This window comes from Gorilla gorilla, chromosome 19 (assembly GCF_029281585.2).
Source record: "Gorilla gorilla gorilla isolate KB3781 chromosome 19, NHGRI_mGorGor1-v2.1_pri, whole genome shotgun sequence".
NCBI classification, from domain to species: Eukaryota; Metazoa; Chordata; class Mammalia; order Primates; family Hominidae; genus Gorilla; species Gorilla gorilla.
This window is the reverse complement of record NC_073243.2, coordinates 83518124-83543329: the sequence shown is the minus strand read 5'-3', so window position 1 is coordinate 83543329 and position 25206 is coordinate 83518124. Positions and strand designations below refer to the sequence as shown.

At 34.4% G+C, this 25206-nt stretch overlaps 1 pseudogene; it reads right to left on the bottom strand.

Moving 5' to 3' along the window:
* LOC134757548 (uncharacterized) overlaps nt 1–25206 on the bottom strand; it is a 373989-nt pseudogene that overhangs the window by 284784 nt on the left and 63999 nt on the right.

Here is a 25206-nt window from a genome sequence, read left to right as displayed (position 1 = left end):
TCACTCAATTCATTGCCTTCAGTTGAAACTGAACATAACTTTGCTGAGATTAATTGGCCTCATTATGAGTTTGGAAGCATCTGAGGATGAAGGATATTTTATTACTTTTCTTAGAGCTCTCTAATGTAGGCCAGATTTTATAGTACAGAAAGTGTATTTTTGTTATTGTTGTTATCATCATTTTATTTTATCTAACTGTTTCAAATGGTGAATTGATATTATACAGCATACATTTTTAATATAAGACTCATTAAACACATTGATCTATAAATTCACTTTCTCTGACTTATGAAGTGTTCTAGTTCATTTTTGTCTCATTTCAAATGTATGATTTAAGTTTACACATGCACTGTGTGATTATGAAATAAGAGCTGATAATATTCAGAAAATTATCCCTGTACACTGTCTGCGGATGTGTAAATTAGGAAAGCCATTATGGAAAACTGTTGGGGGTTCCACTAAAAATTAAAACTATAAATGCTATATGATCCAGCAATCTCACTCCTGAATATACACTAAAAAAACTGAATCACTGTGTTGAAGAGATAGCTGCACTCATATGTTCATTGCCCCATTATTCACAATAGCCAAGGTATGGAATCAACCTGAGTGTCCATAAAAGGATGAATCAGTAAGGAAAATGTGATATGTATATGTCATACTATTCAGCCATAAAAAGGAAATTCTGTCATTTATCACATGAATGAGCCTAGAAGACATTATGTTAAGTGAACTAACCCAGACACAGAAAGACAAACATTCTGCAATCTCACTCATATGGAGAATCTTAAAAAAGTGAACTTAAAGAAGCAGAGAGTAGAATGGTGGCGACTAAGGGTTGTGGGGAGGAAGGGACATTGGGGTGATGTTTGTCAATGAGACAAAATTTCAGTAAGGAGGAATAAGTCCCAAAGACTTATTGTATTGCCTGGTTACTACAGTTAATAAAATTTATTGCATATTTGACAATTGCTAAAAGAGTAGATTTTAAGTTTTACTACTGCAAAAAATACTATGTGAGATAATACATATACCAATCAGCATGTTTTAGCCATTCCACAATGTATACATATTTCAAGACATTCTGCGATATACAATAAATAATTTGTATTTATCAATTAAAAGAAAGAAATAAAAAGTCTTTTCTTCATGTTACTTAATTTTATACTGTATTTCCTAAGCAATTATTAAAAAGTCTTAAAATAGGTTAAGCAAATATTTGATAACGTTGTATATTGTGTACTAATTTTGTGTTGTATGACAAGCAACATTTTTTTTTCTAACTCAGGTTATTTGTTGCCTTGGTGGTAACAAACTACATCCAAACCATAACACTGGTGTAAACAAACCTATAGCACTGCCAGTCACACACAAGTATAGCACATGTAATTATGTACAACACATGAAATGTGATGAGGATAAATGACTATATTATTGGTCTAGGTATTTACTGTACTGTATTTATTATTTTTATTTTAGAGTGTACTTTTTCTACAAAAAATTAGTTAACTGTAAACAGTCTCAGGCAGGTCTTTCAGGAGGTATTCAGCATGTTTTAGCCATTCCACAATATTTACATATTTCAAAACATTCTGTTATATGCTATAAGTAATTTTTATGGTTTTTCATCTCCTTAGTAGGACAAACTAATGTTTTATTTCATTTAGTTAGAATACAGGTAAACCCATGTAAATACATAAATGCATATGTAGACAATTTACTTCAGATATTAAAATAGAGTTTTGCATCACTTCAGGAACAGGATATGATCTGAGAAAGGTATCATTAAGTGATTTCGTCATTATGCAAACCATAGAGCAACCATAGAGCTTGCAACACACCTAGGCTATATGTCATCTATTGCTCCTAGGCTAAATACCTGGATGTCATGTTACTCTACTGAATACTGTAGGCAATTATAACACAATGGTAAGTGTTTGTATATCTGAACATATATAAACATAGAAAAAGCACAGTAAAAATATGGTACAAAATATTTTTTAAATGGTACTTCTGTATAGGAGACTCAGCATAAATGTGGCTTGCAGGACTGTTAGTGAGTGAGTGGTGTGAGTGAGTGAGTCAGTAAGTGAATGTGAAGGGCCAGAACATTACTGCATGCTACTCTAGACTTCATAAACAGTGTTCACTTAGGCTACTCTAAATTTATTAAAATATTTATTTTTCTTTATTCAATAGAAAATTAATCTTAGCTTATGCAACATTTTTACTTTATAAATTTTTTAACTTTTTAACTCTTTTGTAATAACAGCTTAAAATACAACCATATTATAGAGCTGTACAAAATTATTATCTTTCTTTACATCCTTATGCTATAAGCTTGTTCCCATTTCTAATTTGTAAGTTCATTATTTTCACTCTTCAAACTTTTTTGTTAAAAACTAAGACTCAAACTCACACATTAGCCCAGGGCCTACACGAGATCAGGATTATTAATATTGTTGTTTTCTACCTCCACATCTGGTCCACTGGAAGGTCTTCAGGGGCAATAACATGCATGGAATTTTCATATCTCCTATACTAACAATACCTTCTTCTGGAACACCTCCTGAAAGACCTGTCTGAGGCTGTTTTACAGTTAAATATTTTTTTTTTGTAGAAAGACTACACTCTAAAATAAAAATAAGAAATATAGTACGGTAAACACCTATACCAATAACATAGTTATTTACCATCATCAAATATAGCATGCCTTTCATAATTGTATGTGCTGTGCTTGTGTATAACTGACAGTGCTGTAGGTTTGTTTATACCAGTATTATGGCTTGGATGTAGTTTGTTACCACCAAAACTCATGTTAAAATTTGATCTCCAATGTGGAAGTGTTGGGAGATGGAGCCTAATGAGAAGAGTTTGGGTCATGGGGATGGATGCCTCACGAATATATTAATGTCCCCCTGTGGGGGTGAATGAGTTCTCACCTTAGCAGGAATGCATTAACTTCTACAACAGTGAGTAGTTTAAAAGAGTCTGACCATCTTGGTTTTCTCTCTTGCTTCTTCTCTCCTGGTGTAATTATTTTTGCACACATTCACTCCCCTTCTGTGTTCTGGCATGTAGTGGAAGAAGCATGAGGCCCTCACCAAATGCAGCTGCCCAGTCTTGGACTTATCAGCCACCAGAATCCTGAGCCAAATAAACCTCTTTTCTTTATAAATTACTCAGCTTTAGGTATTCTCTTAGAGTAACATAAAATGAACTAAGACACCCAGAATCACCAAAAACATCTCAGGAAGGTGCTGGGCCATGAAGTTATGACCGCTACAACATCACTAGGCAATAGAAAATTTTCAGCTGTATTATAATCTATGTGACCACCATTTCATATGTGGTTCATTGCGGACTAAAATGTTATGTAGCACATGAGTATAGAAAAATAGTATATTATTTGCATCATCGTCTTACTACACTTGAAATTTTTAAATGTTATTGTATGTGGCCTTTAGGAAAATAGACTTTTAAAGATCTTTCACTTGAAATGTTTGTATGTTTACATGGGAAAAACATTTAAATAGATTTATAAAAATGAACTCAGCCCACACTCCACAATTAACTAGTTTTGTGCCTAAACTTCCCTGAGATTCAATTTTCTTCTACGAATGGTGAGAATAAGATTTTTGACATTGTTATTGAAAAGCAAATGAGATTGTGTGAACAGAATGATGTAAAAATTACAGTGTTATAAAATATACTTTTTAGTGTATGTTAAATGTTTCCTTGGTGCTGAGAATAAAGTGACAAATACAACAGACAGTGGAGATGATGGAGACTTTTTATTGTGATGAAGGTTGTATTCTCTGAGGATGACAAGATAAACTTGTTAACAGAATTGTTTACACTTGCTGTCTTTACCTCTTACCCTGTCTTCTCTCATTGGCTCCTTATCAGTTCCCTCACTCTGTTCTAACACCTTTGGCAATTATTGCTTTTGTAACCACATTTATTGCAGCATTAGATGTTATTGGCTACTTTCTACTTCTTTCAATATTCTTTTTTTCCTTTCTACTGGGATTAGTCAGGGTTTTCCAGAGAAAGAGTACCAATGAAAATTGTGTGTATATATTGTCAACCTAAATAACAAAAAGGAAAAAATTTCTCTTAATAAAAGTTCATTTATTTGGAAAGATAGCATTGCAATGGGAATATGCATGTCATATCACACCATATGCACATTCAGGGAGATAAAGGAAGACAAAGGTTTTTGTTGTTGTTGTTGTTGTTTTAATGAGGAAGATAGCATAAGTGTTTTGAAATAATTGTCCTTGGCTACAAAGATTAATAACAAAGGGACACCAGTCTAAAGTTAAACAGGTAGTTGCTAGTCAGATGTCTTTGCAAAAGTTTTTGTGTAAGGTTGTAATGGCCTTTGTGTAAGGTTATGATTTTTGTGGGACATTTATTATTATCATGTATATAAGTGTGAGAACTGTCTCTTCATGACCTTCTCTGGCTCTGTTTGTCAGGGTTTTCTTAGCATTAGTGACTCCACTTTTATTCTGACAAACTTCACATTTCTCCATTTGATCAAGATCTTTCTCTGGAAGCATCACTGACCAATTATTTTGCAGTTAGATTTTCATGTCCCTCAATGCTGGGATGGACCTATCCAGGATGCTGGTCTCATCCCACATTGGGGAAAGTTACCGGTGACTAAGTGTTGATGTCAAAATTCTTTTATCCACATTTGAGTAACAAGGGAGGTTTGAAGGGTGTGACTCTTAGGCTAAGTCTACTGGGAGTTCACGATTAGTTCAATTTTATCTGTTTCATCTCAATGTGCTGAGCTAGTCCTATTTTGTTAGGAGTTGTACTTCATCAAAAATTTAAGGGTGAAATAATCTAATTTAAATTAATTTAAGGGGGAAATACAAATAACATTAATAGTAATATGACAATTCCAGTTTGCAAAATAATTTTGAGCCATAAATTTAGTCTTCAAACAAATCATTGAATAAATGAAATGACCATAGGAAATTAGGTCACTGTTGTAACCATGTGACCTGTTTTCTTATTTTGTGTATATGGATCTTAACTTTCCCAGAGGAATTTATCCAGGTACAACATGTGGTATTAGTGACAGCAAATAAATGCTCTTATTTAATAAATATATAGTACAGAATTTTTTAAGCTTAGGTTTTGTTAAGTTAGCAGCAGAAGCTATTAATTGTGATATTTCAATTATACCATTTTCTTGTCAAGTGGAAAAGATAGCATTAAAAGGGGTAAAAATCTCAGTAAAACATGAAGTCTCATTCTGACATTTCAGAAAAAATCTGTCTACAGTGTAAAAACATTTATTTCTCTGGGTTTATAGTTTGAATGTCCTTAATTATGACATAGGGAAGTTTGGTAAACTTTTTATGTGGTTCGTACATCAAGCATGAGGCTTGTTTCTTAAAATTTGATGAGTTTTAACTTACAGGGCTTTGGGAATAGAGCAGCTCTTGTTTTGAGTTGGAGTTGTAGCAAAATATTGGAAGAAATTAGGAGAATTGAGGATCTAGTCCAGTCTACAGGTAGATGACCAGAACCTGAAAGCAATGCACCAGGGTACACTCCAATAACAAATGGTTTATAGTTTTTCTTTTTAGAAACATAACTTTTTTTCCCTTACATTAAATTTAGAAATCTCATATTTAAGAACCTCTTCAGTCTAGGAAGTCAAACCAAGGTAGACTTTAGATTTTACTTATAGTCTTAAAGTTCTTGGGCCTGTCAGGAAGTGACAATTTGTATTCATTAATTGTAAGGCTGATAATTTTTGTAGCCAGGAATTTTATTCACATTCTTAAATATGGCATTGTATTTAAAGCCTTGGTAATATAATAAATGTTTCCAAATGTATACTGCTTATAAAGAAAGAGCATATTTTTATTAAACTTAGGTAAATAAAAATAGGAATACTCACAAATCATTTCTGAATTTTGGAGAAATTAAGCAGGGAGGAAAAGTGTATACTTTCACCTTTGTTCACAAAAGCATACTTTTAAAAATTTTTATGAAATATAAATAGTTTATAAGAGAAAATTTTCTTAAATCTGAAAAACAAAATAAGTAACCAACAATATTTTAAATGAAAGTCTTAGAATCTATCATTATTAATTACTTAATTTCCTGTAATTTTTTTGTTTTGCTTAATCTTGATTAGAAGTTTTATGAACTCAACAATATCTTTATCAGACTCCTGGAAATTTTTACATTGTCTTTAAGTTATCAAAAATCTGGTTTATTCATAAAAAATTAACTATAGGTAATTGCAAATGTCTTTAGAAAAGAATTCAAAACAATAACTGTGGATGGCAAAAAATTAGCAATAGCCATGGTTAAAATCTGATGAAAGTTCTCAATTGACAAAAAAAGTAATTATTTCTCTCATGTGCAGAATTAAAGGATAGCAACAAGAATCATAACTGACAGTGTCATATCAGGACCATCAGACTTTTATGCATCTCATATAATCTTTAGAATATTTACACTAATAACATATACATACAAACAACTTTAGAAAAGAGTTAACATAAAAATCAAAATTATGATTGATAGTATAGTCGATTTTCATAAATGTATACAGTTCCTAGAACACATATTAATAACATACCCATAACTGAAAGATCTAGTATCATTTATCATTTGGCAATGCCTTCCACACAATTTACCAAAGAAGTCTAATCATTTAATATCTCTAAAAGATGAGATATCTGTTCTTTGAGGCTTCCCAAGGGTGCAACCCAAAAATCCCAAAGTTAATTTTAGGCCAAAAGACATAAGTTTTGATCCTGGAAAGCCCCAGAGATGTTAAAACATTCAAAACACTTGGTCAAAACAGGTAACTGTGAAATAATAGTCATTCTTTCAACCAGAGTGATATTCAAAATACTTCAAAAGCAATATAGGAATTTACATGAATATAAAATTTTTAGCTCTTTTAAAGGTCAGTTTTCCTAAATAATAAAAAACCTAATAAAGACAAGACAGAAAATTACCTTTATAAAATGTAAAATCTTTGTTTCTTAGGCCAGCAACCAAAAAGATGAAGGAAAACCTCATATACTGTGATTGCTTCTCCTCATGAAAAGCCTATTTAGATAATCCAGAAATCAAACTTGATAAAAATGGTATTCAAATTTGATCCAAAACAGGAAGGGTGTGTCCAGCATTATGACTGTACACCATGTTATAGAGAAATGTAAACAAGAGAGTACCTTGAGCAGGAGAATAGCCTGTGGACTTGAAATTTTGGAAAAGCAGTTTTTATGACAGCAAAACAAACAAAAAGAAACAACAATAAAAACAAAAACAATTCTAACTTATTTTTTCTTTTTCTCTTATAGTTTCAAATGACGATAGGGTGAAATTTTTAATGCTAACCTTTTAGTTAGGTGAAGAAAAACAAAATGTCCAAGTAGCCTGGAATTAGTGACAAATCTACTTTTTGTTCACCTGTCTCCTTTGCTTACTTAGCAAATGCAGGAAAAAAAGAATGTTACTTGTTTTTTAATTTCCTCTAGCTCTTTATTTTTTATTTTTTCTGTGTGGCAAAAAAAAAAAAAAATTCTCCTGGACAGATATATATTACACCTCTTTGCTCAAGATTTTGACTTGTTTGATCTTGGTCTGAGAGCCTAACTTATAACTTTCATAAATACTTATCTAGTTTTTCGGATTCTTAATTTTTCAATGAAGTCTCCCATCAGCATACAAAATTACTAGTTAGGGAAACCTAAGTTTTTATTTCTAAAAGGTATTCAGTTTGTTGCTTACCATAGAGCTGTTGTAATTTGTAAAACCATTACTTTGAAAGCCCTTTAAACCTTAAAAAAAAATCTTAACTAGAATGCCATAAACAGTGAGTTTTATCTTAATATCAGTGGGAAAGTAAGCAGATTCAAAGTAGGCGGAAAAAAACAAACAAACAAAAACCAGAGAGATAGAGAACTTAGAGGACTCTACCTGTTAATTCTATAATTGCTGGATTTTCAAGTTATGACCATTTGAGCTCTGAAGTTTCCTTGGTGTAATTTGTCTATCATTTTAAAATGCACGCAAGAATGGGCCATGGTAGGTAGCCAGCTGGAGTCCCAGAAAACCTGGCACGGCTTAATGTTTCTTATTAATCTCCTGAGAGCAAAGAAAATCATATAAATCCTGTTAGGGAATGTTAGGAGTTAAAACCAGAGTTTTAGATGGTGGCAACCACCCTGGTTTTTAATTAGCTTCTTGAGCCCACCATCTAGAATGTTTATTTTTGCTCTTGGAATATTTTCAGAAACAAGCAAAAAAAAAAAAAAAGTCAAACTAAATTAAAAAAAATCAAGATGAGTGTTCACAAAAATTTTAACCTAGTCATGTAGATCTAACAAAATATTGAATTACGTGCACAAAACAGAAGGTATGCCTCCCAAATAAAATGTAAATTCTGTGGAAACTAAGATTACTCAATTCAGAAAGACACTTTTCTTTATACCACAAATAACTTACCAGGAAACACGAAAAAATAGTCTTTCATAGTCCAAGTGGGATGCAAGTTTATTAAGCCAGCCTTATTCAACCAGATCTGAAATGAAGTTGAGGATCTCTACAACAAGGACATAAACTCAACCCAAGAGAAGACCCATTCAGACAGAAAAATGTGAGCCATAAAGCAGAGAACTCAAAGGGGTCAAACGAGTAATCCAGGAATGTAGCAAGATCCCTAATTCTTTCTGATACTGATGTCTTTCAGATTTCATTTCTGGCACCATATGTATCAACTTAAATAACAAACAGAGAGGCTCCATAAAACAACAACCAAAAAAAAAAAAAAAATGCTTTTTTGGGGTTAGAGCATTGCAATGATAATACATGTGTGACCATAAACTATGTACACATTCAAGGAGGTAAAGGAAGACAAATGTTTTTAAAGATTGCATGACTGCTTTGAAATAAGTATCCTTGACAACAAAGATCAATAACAAGAGTGATGCCAGTCTGAGGTTAGACAGGTAGTTGCTGGGTAGATTTCCTTTCATGTAAGTTAGTGATGGTCTTTGTGCAAGGTTGTGGTTTTAGTAGAATATTTTTCCTAATCAGGAAAACAAATGTGAGAACCCTTTGCTTTTGGCATTTCCTGGCTTTTTTTATTAGAGTTTTCTTAACAATAATGATTCTTTTTTTCGTTTTTTAGACAGAGTTTCACTCTTGTCGCCCAGGCTGGAGTGCAATGGAGCAATCTCAGCTCACAGCAACTTCTGCCTCCCGGGTTCAAACAATTATCCTGCCTCAGCCTCTGGAGTAGCTGGAATTACAGGTTCCCACCACCATGCCTGGTTAATTTTTTTTTTTTTTTTTTTTAGTAGAGATGGGGTTTCACTACATTGGCTGGTGTCAAACTTCTGACCTCATGATCTGCCCGCCTTGGCCTCCCAAAGTGCTGGGATTGCAGGCGTGAGCCACTGTGCCCAGCCTGATTCTGACAATTTTTAATGTCATATACATATATATGAGAGAGAGAGACTGTGATTATTAGAAAAGAATTGGCTCATATAATTTTGGAGACTAACAAATTCCATGATGTGCAGCTAGCAAGTTGGAGGCCCAGGAGATCCAATAGTGTAGTTCTAGCCTGGAGACTGGGGAGCTCAGGATTCAGAAAGAACCATTGTTTTCATTTTAGTCTAAGGCAGGAAGACCAATGTTCCAGCTCAAAGACAGTCAGGCAAGAGAAATCTTCTCTTATTTATGGCAGGGTCAGCCTTTTGTTTTATTCATCTTTCAGATGATTGGAGAAGAGCCACTCACATTTGTGCGAGGAATCTGCTTTATGTACTCTACCAATGTGAAGGTTAATCTCATCCAAAGACACTCACACAGACACATCCAGAATAATGTGTGAGCACCTGTGGCTCAGTCAAGTTAAAATTAACTATCACAATATCATATGATACTGTGTTTCTGGCCAATTCTTTTTGATTGAATACTCTTCCTAAATCTTATTTATGAGTTTTATTTCTCAGGATTTTATGCTAAACCTTTTTGGGTGATCTCAGGCATGTAAGTTGTAATAAAAAAAGATTCAAATAGTTAAATGAGAAAAAAATTAATCACAGTTTTCACTCAGCACAAGTTTTTATGAATTATTGATAGTATAAAAACTCCAGGCACAAATGAACCACCCTTTTATCGAGAGGTTGGAGAACATAGATACAGACCCCCAAAATTGCCTCCCATCTTCTATATTTGGGCATGCTTGGTTTCAGATTTAAAAGATGAGGGACCCTCTAGGCAATGTATGAAGAGGTAGTGACTGTATTAAGGAACCATTTCAGCAACCATATTTCTATAAATTCAAAAATGACTTTTTTCTTTAACAATAGATAACCTAGGTAGACAAGAAATATACTGCTAAAAACATTTTTTAATTAAGGACTCCATTATCTCTCTAATGCTAAATAAGACTAGTATCTTTTCCAGGAATCCTGACATTTAGCATGCTCAGAAGGAAATTAGATGGAGGTTATTCCTCTTTCCAGAAGGACTGACAGATTTTAAAAAATTAGTTAAAAGCCTGTATTTGGCCTTAAAATATAATTATCTTGGATTGCCTTGGTGGGCGCAAGGTAATCCACATGATCCTCTAAAAGTAGAAGAGGAAGACAGAAGCGTCAGAGAGATATGTCAGGAGAGGTGGCTGAAGATACTTGAAGAAAAAGAGAGACTCAACTTTTTTTGTAGTAAGACTGCCATATGGAAAGCATGAGAAAAAACTGCAAGAAGGCTCAGGAGCAAAGACTAACTCCTTGATGAAAGCAACTGAGAAAATGGGGGTATTTATTTTATAATCACAAGAACATGAATTGGGTTAACAACCTAAATTATGTTGGAAGCAGGCTCTTCCCAGCACCTCCTGGTAACAGCCCAGCTGCCTAACAGGTTGGTTAAGGTTTTGTGAAATGTAGAAGAAAATAGCTATTCAAGACAATCAGGACTTTTGACCTATAGAACTGTGAGATAATAAATTTGTGTTGTTTTAAGTTATAGTAATTTGATAAGTGATGTGGTTTGGCTTTGTGTCCTCACCCAAATCTTCTTGAATTATAATCCCCACTTGTCAAGGGTGGGGCCTGGTGGGAGGTGATTGAATCATCGGGCAGTTTCCCCCATGCTGTTCTTGTGATAGTGAGGGAGTTCTCACAAGATCTGATGGTTTAAAAGTGGTAGTTAAAGTGCTAGTTTCCCCTGAGTGCGTGCTCTCTCTCTCTCCCTCTGTCTCTCTCTCTCCATCTCTCTCTCCCTCTCTCCTGCTGCCTTGTGAAGAAGGTATTGGATTCTCCTTTGCATTTGGCCATGATTGTAAGTTTCCTGGGGCCGTGTGGAACTGTAAGTCAATTAAACATTTCCTTTATAAATCACTCATTCTCAGGAAGTATTATTATAGCAGTGTGAGAATGAACTAATACAGAGAATGCTACTGGCAGAGTGGAGTACTGCTATAAAGATAACCTGAAAATGTGGAAGCAACTTTGGAACTGGGTAACAGGCAGAGGTTGGAACAGTTTGGAGGGCTCAGAAGAAGACAGGAAGATGTGGAAAAATGTGAACTTCCCAGTGACTTGTTAAATGGTTTTGACCAAAATGCTGATAGTGATATGGACAATAAAGTCCAGGCTGAGGTGGTCTTAGATGGAGTTGAGGAACTTATTGAGAACTGAAGCAAGGTCACCCTTGCTATGCTTTAGGAAAGAGACTGGCAGCATTTTGCCCTTGCCCTAAAGATCTGTGGAACTTTGAACTTGAGAGATGATATAGGGTATCTGGCAGAAGAAATTTCTAAGCAGCAAAGTGTTCAAAATGTGACCTGGTTTATTCTGAAAGCATTTAGTCATGTATATTCACAAATAGATGGTTGAAAATTGGAACTTATGTTTAAAAAGGAAGCAGAACATAAAGGTTCAGAAAATTTGCAGCCTGACCATGTGGTAGAAATGAAAATCCCATTTTCTGGGAAGGAATTCAAGCCGGCTGCAGGAATTTGCATAAGCAATGAGAGCCAAGACAATGGGGAAAATGTCTCCAGGTCATGTCAGAGATCTTCACAGCACCCCCTCCCATCACAGGATCCAAGGCCTAGGAAAGGAAAATGCTTTCCTGGGCAAAGCCCAAGCTCCCACAGCTCTGTGCAGCTTCAGGACTTGGTGCCCTGCATTCTAGCCACTCCATCTCCAGCCATGGTTAAAAGGGACCAATGTATAGCTTGGGCCATTGCTCCAGAGGGTGCAAGCCTCAAACCTTAGTAGCTTCCATGTGGTATTGGGCCTATAAGTATGCAGAAGACAATAGCTGAGCTTTGGGAGCCTGTGCCTAGATTTCAGAGGATGTATTGGAATGCCTGAATGTACAGGCAGAAGTCTGCTAAAGGGGTGGAGCCCCCGTGGAGAACTTCAACTAGGACAATGCAGAGGGAAAATGTGGGGTTGGAGCCCCCAAACAGAGTCTCTACTTAGGCATGGCCTAGTGGGTCTGTGAAAAGTGTGCCATCATCCTCCAGACCCCAGAATGGTAGATCTACCACCAGCTTATAACATGTGCTTGGAAGAGCTGCAGGCACTCGACACAAGCCTGTGAAAGCAGCCATGGGGGAGCTACTAAGCAAAGCCACAGGGACAGAGCTGCCCAAGGCCTTGGGAGTCTACCCCTTGCATCAGCATGTTCTGGATGTGAGACATGGAGTTAAAGGAGATTATTTTGGAGCTTTAAGATTTAATGAGTGACCTGTTAAACTTTGAACTTTCATGAGGCCTGTGGCCCCTTTGTTTTGGACAGTTCCTCCCATTTGGAATGGAAACATTTGCCCAATGGCTGTTCACCCATTGGATCTTGGAAGTAACTAACTTGTTTTTTATTTTACAGGTTCATAAGTGGAAGGGACTTGCTTTGTTTCAGATGAGACTTTAGTCTTGGACTTTTGAGTTAATGCTGGAATGAGTTAAGACTTTGGGGTACTGTTGAGAAAGCATGATTGGTTTTGAAATGTGAAAAGGACATGGGATTTGGGAGGGTCTAGGGGCAGAATAATATGGTTTGGCTCTGTGTTCCCACCCAAATCTCATCTCAAATTGTAATTTCTACCTGTTCAGGGAGATACCTAGTGGGAGATGGAGGCAGTTTCCCATATGCTGTTCTTGTGACATGAGGGCTTCCTCATGAGATCTAATGGTTTAAAAGTGGCAGTTTCCCTTGTGCTCTCTCTTTGTCTCTCGCTCTCTCTCCTGGTGAAGTAGGTACTTTCTCCCCCTTTGCCTTCCACCATGATTGTAACTTTTCTGAGGTTGTGCAGAAGTACAAGTCAATTAAACCTCTTTCCTTCATAAGTTGCCCAGTCTCAGGTAGTACCTTTATAGTAGTATGAGAGCAGACTAACACGTAAAGCAGCAATAGAAAACTAATGCAATGTCCAAAAACAAAACTTATTTTCTTCCTGCTCCCTTCACCCTTTCTCCAATTTTCTCTTCCTTTTGCTTTTCCAGTCTCATTCACCCAGTTTTTGGAGACAGAAATAAGCTATTTTCATTTGGTTCGTTAGCTTCTTTAATCAACTATGAAATCTCATCTGTATCAAACCTGAAATATTTTTTGAAGTCACTGACTTTTTTTAATTTGCTATGCTATTCCATCCACCGACTTCCCTTTTTGAAATATCAAAAACATATTCTATCTTTCTTTATTGTTTCAAGATTTGCTGTGTGGAAAGATATTCTCTGCTTTGTAGTCAGAGTAAGAGTTCTAAAATGTAATCATAGATTTCCTTTACTTAAAGACCTATAATATTGTTATGTTGATTGAGGGATAAAAATAAATTTTTAACATAACTTCATTAACAGTTTTGTAAAAAATACCAAATAAAAGCTTCTAAAACTAACCTAACCCCCATATTCAAAAGAGAAAATCAAAATCAAAACCATAGTAAAGAGACAGAGGTGGAGTAAGGGTTTAGAAGAACCAGCAAAAATTTTAAAAAATGTGATATGTTTGTGTCCAGCATATCCACATTCATTTTATCTGTTGTACCACCACCTAAACAAAAAGCAACTAAACAAAACAAAATAAAATAACTGTTTATGACAGGAAACATGCTTCTGAAAGACGACCAAACCCTTTTTTCTTGAAAGTCATCAAGTTGGGAATGGCATCACACCAATGAACATGCCTCTAGAGGTCAACCAATCACTTATAGTCTCACCCTAGTAACCACACATTTACAATTAACATCAACTTGCTTCCGTATCTAAAAGGCCACTAACCATTGAAGTCCATACTTTCCAAGAAAATCTACGTAAGACAGTAGTTTGCTCTGCTCAGAAAGATTGTGCTTTTACAATGTCGTTTACCAGGATCTCAGTAAGCAATGAATTCAGGGGTGTGCATGGCTAATTTTAGATACCAACTGGTAGTGTTGTTGTTGGATGGAATATAATGATCTGGGCATCAATGATTTGGCTGATGGGAGCAAGATTGAAAGATCAAGGATGAGCCTAAAAAAGAGTGATATGGATGGATATGTGGAGAGAACACAAAATGTGAGAATTTTTGTGTCTTTTGTAATGCTTATCCAGAGCTATCCACACCAAAAGAGGTTTTCAACAACTAAAAAGAACAGTAATCCTATGACCACAAACATTTTGCCATAACAGAGATAAAGGAAGTGCAGGTGCCCACCAACATGGATTCTCATAAAGACTAAATTGCCTACTGCCATTGTGAGTATTCTAACCAGCCATCAGTAGAAACCAACACTATGTCTTCAATATACTACCATTTCTAAAGGTAGACAGTAAATTTTATCAGACCTCTTCCCTTCTGAAAGAAACAGCAACTTGACACCAATTTTGAATGAGTTTGCTTTCTGTGCCTGTACTGACATTTAAAACATCACTACATATGTTTTAAAGAATTCCCTATATCTGTGATATGTGCACAACATTGTGTGTAAGTTATTAACCCTTTCAATATCAAAGGAAGTGCTTCAATGGTTACATGGCCAAATAATCACCTATCTTACTACATATGCTGTCAGTAGAAATCTCCAATCTGTGAGCTCAAACAGCATTTAAAGAGCTCATCTAAGACAGAACATCACCACAGATCTTTGCAGGGGTTCTAGCTCTCCTCCAGGATGCTGAGCCAACAGGCAGTATATGGTGTTTTCACTCTTGTAGCTATTAAAGCAGACAAGAATGGAGAACACTTTTAACAATCAAGTGGAAATATTTGGGTTTATTATCAATGCAACTGGGAGTCTGAAAGATTTGAGGTCCTGTTAGATTGCGTGTTTTCTGCCAAGGAGCACTGTAAGGTTTCTGCTGAATTTGAGTCTAAAGCTACCACTTGATCTCTTTTTTTTTTTTTTTTTTTTTTTTTTTTTGAGATGGAGTCTTGTTCTATCGCCCTGACCGGAGTGCAGTGGTTTGATCTCGGCTCACTGCAACATCCACCTCCCTGGTTCAAGCAATTCCCCTGCCTCAGCCTCCTGAGTACCTGGGATGACAGGGGCATGACACCATGTCAGGCTAATTTTTTTGTATTTTTAGTAGAGATGGGGTTTTACCATGTTGGCCAGACTAGTCTCGAACTCCTGACCTCAGGCAATCCAGCTGCCTCGGCCTTCCAAAGTGCTGGGATTACAGGAACGAGCCACCACACTTGGCCCACTTGATCACTTTTAGTTTCCTCCGGATGAAGAATGACCAGTGTTGGAGGGAAAGGATTGAGGGAAAGGAATATACTTTACTGGCAGATTCCAATAATCATAAGGACCTATAACTACTTTCACAGAGTAGAAGAAATCTCAACCCATAAAATTAATTGTGGCATTTCTTGAAGCTTTCATGCTCATAAAAGTAACAGAGAATGTGAAATTACAGAAACTTCATCCTCAAAAGAGAAAGCAACTCTTGTCTCATATCTCTCTGGTATTAAGTTCAAGGTTATACCAAAAGGTAAGATATTCAGCCAGACACAGTGTTGTCTGGCTGTGAGGGAAATACAGAATTAGCGACAAAGGAGAGAAGTAGATATTAATTACATATTCAACATAAACTACAGAAGTAAATATTTAATCCACTAACTTTCTTACATTTAATCTTTGAAGAGATTAGAGGTCTAGTTTTAAAGTGCCACAGATATAGATAAGATTTAGGCCAGGCACAGTGGCTCACACCTGAAATCCCAGCACTTTGGGAGGCTGAGGCAGGTGGATCACCTGAGGTCAGGAGTTCAAGACCCATCTGGTCAACATGGTGAAATGTCATCTCTACTAAAAATGCAAAAACTAGCCGGGCTACTGTAATCCCAGCTACTCAGGAGGCTGAAGCAGAATTGCTTGAACCCAGAAGGTGAAGTCTGTAGTGAGCTGAGATCACACCACTGCACTCCAGCCTGGGCGACAGAGTAAGACCCTCTCTCAAATAAAATTAAAATAAAATAAAATAAAATAAAATAAAATAAAATATAAAATAAAATAAAATAAATAAAATAAAATAAAATAAATAAAATAAAATATAAAATAAAATAAAATAAAATATAAAATAAAATAAAATAAAATAAATAAAATAAAATAAATAAATAAAATAAAATAAAAAGATTTAATGGAGGAATAGAACAGGTCTGAATGGTGCAGGTATGGATTGTGTCTGACAGCTCTTGTGCTCCACTGTGATTCTCAGTCTCACCTACATGTGCTTTTCATTCATATGGCAACATCCAACTTTGCATAGGTCAAAATCAGCTTCAAGCTAGTGCGAAATGACTGTTCCCTTTATCAGGACTATGCAATCCGGGAGTGCAAGGCAGTTAATCATTCACGAGGAGAACTTCTTACCAACTAGGAATGAAAGCCTATGAATAAGTGCCTCCAATTTTTTTCCCCAGATGGTTGGTCGTGGGAACATTAAATATATCTTCTCAAGTGATATCATGAGATAAAAGAGGCAACCAGCCGTAAATGTGGCTGACTCAAACTGCATTTTTGCATTGTTTTTCTCTTTTTCTTTGATAAGCTTTTCCTAATTCCTAATAATTTTGGGTCACATTTTCCAGTAAAGTGGATTCAGAACATTATTTGAGGATATGATTTCTGGAGAATCCAGTGTGTTGTGTGGTGTGTGTGTGTATGTGTACACTTATACAATTTGAAAATTTTTGGGGTGAAATTTTAGATTCTCCTTACTCTGTAAAAGTAATTTAAGACCATTATAATAACTGAACTCTGCTGGTAGAAGGTAGAGTATTTCCTTCTCGCTCCCACCCCCACCCTCATTATTTGGAAAACAAAATACTTAATAAAATTAAGTAAAATCAAACAGAGTATCTAGAGTCATTCAGAGTGAATGGTATAGAATGGGTCAAGGGTGAGAGATAAATATAAGTAGAAACAGATTCTTGACTGCTTTTAAAGCTAAAGTGAAGATATTTCCAAAGTGACTAGAGAGTCATTGATAATTTCTGAGATTGGAAGTCACATTTTGAAAGCTGTGATTTAGAGAAATTAAACACTCATTTAAGAAGGAATGATGCATAAAATGATTTGTGTATGGTTGCCAGAAGAGAGGCTATTTCAGTAATCCAGGTGTAAGATGATGAGCTACAGAGCCAAGGTGGTGGGTGTTAGCAAGTAAATAAAATGACACATTTAACGACATTTGGAGGGAGGGATTGACAAGATGTGATTGCCTATTAGATAAATAACTGACGAAAGAGAAAATGTATGAAAAATAACTCTAAGAATATCAAGCTGTGCACAAATAATTTTCTTCCTGAAACTCTTATTTTTCATAAAGCAAATGATCATATATAAAGAAGTGACTGTAATGTACTAAAAAGTGCAGATTTAGGAATCAATAAACTTATTCAACAGATATTAATTGAGAGTGTATTTTAGGCTAGGCACTAAATATTACGCTAAGGCTAGCGTGTGGTGAATAACAGTGTATAAAACAAGCAAAATATAACTGTCCCTATTGTCATTTATTCTATAATATTAGAGGAAGGGAGGAAAGACCAATCAGAATAACATTATTTTCAAAAATATTACAAATGCTATGGAAAAGTAGAGCTTGGTGAGGAGGCTCAGAAGTGCTGGGAGGTAGTAAAAATTTTAATAGGGTAAATAGTAGGAGCCTCACTGGCAAGATAACATTGGAACGAAGACTAAAAGTGAGCCAGTTGGCTAAGTGAGGATGCGCTCTCAAAGCAGAATGGACAACTGATGAAAAAATCCTGGGGCAAAAGTTTCAGAAAGAAAACAGAAGCCATCTTAAAGAGGTTCCCACAAACAAAATTTGGTCAATTTATAAATCTAATAAGGTTTTTTGACATGACCCTTTTAGTTTTTGAGCACATTCTTAGTTTCTGACACACAGAAAACATATTGGAGGGTTAGTTTGTATTTCATTATTCTCTACACCTGAAATTACATACTTATCAAAGAAGCCTTGCAAACAATTTACAAAAGCATGACAGATGTCTAGTCATGCTCATTATTACTGTGGTGTCATTACTTCTAGGTCTTGTCAGCAGCCTGTGCCATCTCTACATCCGTGATTCCATCTAGGAGTTTTAGGACACTTTTGATTCCAACCTTCCCACTGCCAGAAGGGAATATGCCTTTTCATCTTGCCATGTTTGTATCTATAGCTCCCTTTTCCCATACAGAGTATCCAATTTCCCAACTACAACCAGATTTGTTAAAAAATTTCCTCTTACATTATGTACAACATTGTATTGGAGTTGAATCACCAATAACACTACCAATAACCAACATTCTAAGTTCAAGGTTTTTATTGTTGTCCTTAGACTATATCTCACACAGAGAGCATAATCCAAGTATTGTGGTCAAAGACACTTGAAATGACTCTGTGTGTGTGTGCGTGTGCATGTTCTATATGTTATCAATTTCATATACTTATTGTTTTGTTGATAGTTCATTTTAATTTCCCCTTCTTTTAATATAATTGAGATTTAATTATATTGTTTGAATTTGGGAATCATATGGTTCAAAAATTAAAGACTCAATCTTTTTCTATCCCTACTATACCATTGCTTTGCTTATTGGTTACAAATTTAATTAGTTTTGTTTTTATGGTTTATGGTTTTGTTTCTCCAATAAAAGATTGCACATACATAATAATATGTCACATTTTTTGTTTTCTTACAAATAGCAGTACAATATATACGTACTTTATTTTACACATTGCTTCTTTAAAAAGAGATTTTGTCCTAGAAATCACTTCATATCAGCTCATAAAAGTCTTTTCATCCTGTTTTACAGTTTCATAGTATTCATTGCTCCCTATATTGTAGTTTTCAACCGGTCTTCTGAGGTAAATTTTTAGACTCTTTCTAGTATTTTAAAGTTTAAAATAATGCCACAATAAATATCTTTGCATGTGTTTGTATGTTGGAAGTATAATTTAAAGTAATTTTTAAAAGTAGAAATGCTGGCCAGGCGTGGTGGCTCACACCTGTAATCCCAGTACTTTGGGAGGCCGAGGCAAGCGGATCACCTGAGGTCAGGGCTCAACACCAGCCTGGCCAACATGGTGAAACCCCATCTCTACTAAAAATACAAAAATTAGCCAGGCATGGTGGCTTTTGCCTGTAATCCCAGCTGCTCAAGAGGCTGAGGCAGGAGAATCACTTGAAATCAGGAAACAGAGGTTGCAGTGAGCTAAGATCGCACCACTGCACTCCAGGCTGGGCGACAAGAGCGAGACTCCATCTCAAAAAAAAAAAAAAGAATTGCTAGGTTATAAGTATAATTGCAAGTTTAGTTTTTTAGATGTCATATTCTGTACATAGGAGTTATACGAATTTTGCAGCCCCTCTAGCTATGTATAAGGGTGACTTAGCCTATAGCTTGCCAATAAAGTGCATTTTCAGGGTTTTGAATTTTTGTCATTGAAAGATGAGAAATAACATCAGAGTATAGTTTTAATTTTCACTTCTCTGGTGATGAGCGCTTTTTATAATTTTCAAAAGCCGCTTCAAAATTTATGGGGATGTGCGTTGATGTACTATTCATTTTATATGTGTGAGTTTATGACTTCGGCACATTTTTTGATCAGTTGTTTAGTCATTTTTTACTCAATATTTAAGGAATTATTTATATAATAAGAAAATTGGCCCTTTTTATTATATTTATTACAACTTTGTTCTCCACTTTAACATTTCATGTTTCTAATTTTTTAATGCAATTATTTTATAAAGTTGAATATATTCTTTATTGCATCTGAATTTTTTAGTTACAATTTAACTTTGTTCTCTCACACTCAGATTAAAAGTGAATCCACATGGAGCTTGTTTTTACTGCTTGTATAATTTAGGTTTTTTTATATTTAGGTAACATTTATTTAGTGTTTATTCAGGTATATGTGTTTTTTAGGCATTCAATTTTATCAATTTGTGTTTTGCAAAATGCCTATCCAGTTCGGCCAACACCATGTAATAAAATGTCTACCTTTTCCTCTGCTATTTGTGATGTCATTTAATTGTATATGAAAATTGCCCCTGTACTTGGGTGTATTTTTGAACATATTGTGCTTTTCCACTGGTCTACATGCATTGGGATAGCTTAGTGTTTATGTTTTTGCATCTGACAAATCTAGAGTCCCCTCACTGACCTACTTTTCAGCTTATTCTATTATTTCATTGCAATGGACTAAATGTCTGTGTATTTCTAAAATTCATACTCTGAAACCTTAATATCAACGTAAAGATATTTAGAGACAGCGTCTTTGGGAGATAATTATGTCATGAGAACAGAACCCTCTTGAATGGGATTTGTGTCCTTACAGAACGAGGCTAGAGAACTAAATAGTCCTATTTCTGCTATGTAAGGATACAAGAAGTTGGCAGTCTAAAACCTGGAAGAAGGTCTTCACCAGAACCCAATCATGCCAGCTTCCTGATCTCAGACTTCCAACCTCCAGAGTTATCAGAAATAAATTTCTGTTGCTTATAAGGCATCCAGTCCATGGTACTTTGTTTAGCAGCTCAAACTATCTAGGAAACATACGTGTGTGTGTGTGTGTGTGAACCTTACAATCAACTGGTATATAGGTGAGGTAGGGGTATGCTATGTTTATTGGAATTGCATGAAATTGACTTATGTTTTACAAAGATTGCTTTGATCGTGTATTTATGCAGATCAATGGTGAAGATTGTGAGAAATAATGGAAGTAGCATAATATTTTGCTATTGCAAAGCATTCATTTCATTTATTACAAATTATTTGGGGCATAAATATATATGGATGTATTATTGGATATATATATGGATATATATGTATCCATATTCCATTCCATTCGAATGGAATGAAAATGAAATGTCCAGATGAATTGCATATAAGCTGTTACAAAAAAAGATTGAAGCTAATTATGTCTCCAAGTATCCTGACCTGAGCAATCAGAATGAGAATGTTGCTATCCATTAAATGACAGAAAGCTGTGGAAGAAACAGGCTTGGTAAAATTAGTGAATTTTGAGAAGTTTTTTTAAAAAATATTTAAGTGAGATTTGGAATAGGAAATAAGACGGAATTTTGGGGAGAAATTTGTACTGGAGTTTCTGCACAATGAGTCTTGCTATCTTTCCTACAACTGCTGGTTTTGATTTTAAGCACTATGTCCCCTCAAATTTCTCTATTGCCTTCAATTTGTTGAAATCATCTTACTTTGGTTATGTAAAGAATGTACAGACTATTTTTCAGATTTCATACTGTATTTGCCTAAAATAACTTCCCTTTTAGGGATGATAAATTGATTAATCCTAGCCCTAATTTTGGGGTTTAAACAAATAGTAAAATGACATATAAGAGATTAGGCAGGGTAAAGTAGCTAAAGGTATAAATATCATGATGAAGAAAGGTTATAATAAATACAAGAATATGAAAAATATACCTCAAAAATAGATAGATACTTGGTACAGTTCTCCTTACTAAGCAATTCAAACAAATATGTCAAAATATAGAAATTTTCAATTTTCTTCGGGAATAAAAAGCAGATATGAGAAAATGCAAAAAAATCAACAGTTTTACACTTGATATTGGAATAGTTTATGACTTTTCCAGTCTTATATGTTTATTTTATGACTAAATATAATTTTTGTGTTTACATCCTCAAATAGTATTTGGTATACAATATCATGTATAAAGAGCTGGAAATGAACACTCTGCCTGTAATATTTCTAGGTGTATATCAAATACATAAAGTATAAATAAAGTATTTCTCTTAGTTTGGAACCAAACTTCCGTGTGTGTGTGTGTTTGTGTGTTTGTGTGTGTGTGTGTGTGTATGTGTATATATACATATATATGATTATGTTCCTAAATACGGTTAGGAATTTAAACGTGTTATAGATTCTAAACATTATTAAAAAACAGAAAAAATAGTATCCAAATGAGGTAGAATTTTAAAAGTTGGCTTCATGTGAGAGGTGACTTTCTAGTTCCATAGATTGCGAAGAGGGAGAAGAGAATTATGGCTTTGTAAATGGCTGAAGTAAAGGCCAGGAAAGAGAAATAAACCTAGTGAATTATAAATATTGTTATAAATATGTTGATAAAATATATAATAGGAATATATGGAATACAAATAGAAATACTCACACATATTAAATATGTGGATGTGAAAAACATGTTTGCTCCAAAGTACCATAAAAATGTATAGTTTTTTTCTTATTTAATGTGTGTTATTAAAATTATAATCTACACGAATAAGCTGCCAGTAAAATGCATTATCATGAAGAAGTTATGGAACATAATTAGGAAATAACTTTTGAAATATTTGGGGAAATACAGTCGTGAGTTAAAATAATAGCACATGGTTTGTTATTTAAACCTCAACAACTACTGACAATCAAATGGAAATAAGTAAATCACCTCCAAATTATAGGGGAATGTAACAGATATTTAAAAATTATTACAGAATCAGAATTACCAAAATAATGTAAATTATTAAGTGCCTTTGAATAAAAATAGTTCTAAGTTTTTTAAAGGTTATGCTTATATAAATAGAGCAGAATTGAATTGGACTCACTGGAGAATAATAGGTAAAACCTGTACATATGATTTATATGTATGATTAACAAATTGCTATATTTTTTCACTTGAAAAATAAACACAAATAATTTTACTCTTATAAGATGATCTTCTGTTGTTTGATATATAATTTACAATGAAAAGTTATGTCTTAGAAATCTAAGGTGTGTATTACTCCAGAGTTTCTGGAAAATATTCATTTAGCATGTCTTCAATAGATTAGTAGAGTGCACTGACTTTTAGGCAAACCTATTGTATTAGTATGCTTGAGCTGCCATAACAAAATATCACAGACTTAAACAACAGACATTTATTTTCTAACTTCTGTAGGCTGAAAGTCCAAGATTAAGATGTCAACAGCATTGGCTTTTGGTGAAACCTCTCTTTCTGGTTTGCATGTAGTCACCTTCTTGCTGTGTCCTCAAATGGACATGACCTTTTTAATATGCCCATGAAGAGAGAAAAATCTCTGGTGTCTCTTCCTCTTCCTATAAGAACACAAGTTCTATTGACTTAGGGCCCCACTCTATGGCCCAATTTAACCTTAATTACCTTCTTAAGTTACCCATCTCCAAATACAGACACATTGTGGGTTGGAACTTCAACATATAAATATTGGGAGACCCCAAATAGCCTATCCCCTATACAGTCAGATTAAAGAGTAAGTAAATAAACTTACTGAAGAAAGTTTTAAAAATATCTGAAGTGGTTTTTTTGGCACTTTCATTCCAGTCTTTCTTTCCATAAGGTGGGGATGATGGAAAACAAATAAAGTGGTGGCATAGCAAATAATTCCCAATATTAATACTTTCTGTCAGTACTAATCCAGAAAGTTTTTAAAAACATGTTTTTTTGTGACAGCACAGATGAACTTGGAGGAAATTATGTTAAGTGAAACAAGCCAGACACAGAAAGACAAGTACTGTACATTCTCACTCTTATTAGAAATCAAGAACAGTTGATCTCATAGAATTAGTGAACAGAATAATGGTTACCACAGAAAGGGGAAGTTGAGGGGGACCTGATGAGGAGAGAATGGTCAATGGATACAAAGCTACAATTAAAAAGGAAGAAAAAATTATTCTGTCTTATTGCACAGGAGGGTGATTATAGTCAACAATAAAATATTGCATGTCTCAAAATAGCTAGAAAACAGAATTTGAAGGATCTCACCACAAAGAAATGATAAATGTTTGAGGTGATGGATACGCTAATTACACTGATTTGATTATTACATAATGTATGAAAACATGGCATTGCACACCACAAATATGTGTCATTATTACGTCAGTCTTTAAAAAGTAACGATAAGGGCAATGCATGGAGATGTGTGTGGAGCTTTCACTTTAGACAAATTAACATCTTCGTGAATACCACAAAAAATATAATTTTTTATCAATGTGAATTACAATTGAGTTTTCCTGAAGAGATAATAAGTACAAGTAAATTAATCCAAAAACTTATTTCGGTGGGTTGTTTATACCACTTAAAAAATTGTACAGTATATATTGTTGATGGAAATAATTTTACTGCTAATATATGGTTTTTATAAAGTAATTTATACTTCAAAACTCATTACTTCTATGAAAATCACAAACATTGTATTATTTTTATAATTATAATCTCATTTCATTAATGATGAGAATTTCAAATTATCAGAATTTAATGATACAGTTCACTTTATGCTGTCATCAAGTATGAATGATGGTAACATTTAGCCAGTTGAGCTTTACATATATTCAGAGAGTAAAATGAATGTAATGTTAAGATACAGTTAAGAATTTCCTTCCATGTCTTCCACCTTTCTCTGTAGATAAAGACGAGGTTAATTTGGGCATATGTTTTTATCATGCAAAGTTTAGTTTGCCTTTTACTGAAATTGTATGCATCCATACTAACATACAGGTGTGTTTTATGTTCAAAAATTACATTTTTGGCAAGATATAGTGTGCAATATTTTATGCCAGGATTCAATAATTTAATATTGTTTCTATGATTTATTTGTGCCAATATATATAGAAGTAATTCATTTATTTAACTGTTACATTATATTTTTAATGACATTCTTTCTTCATTCTGGTAACAGAGAGGTTGTTAGGACATTTCCTTTTCTTTTAC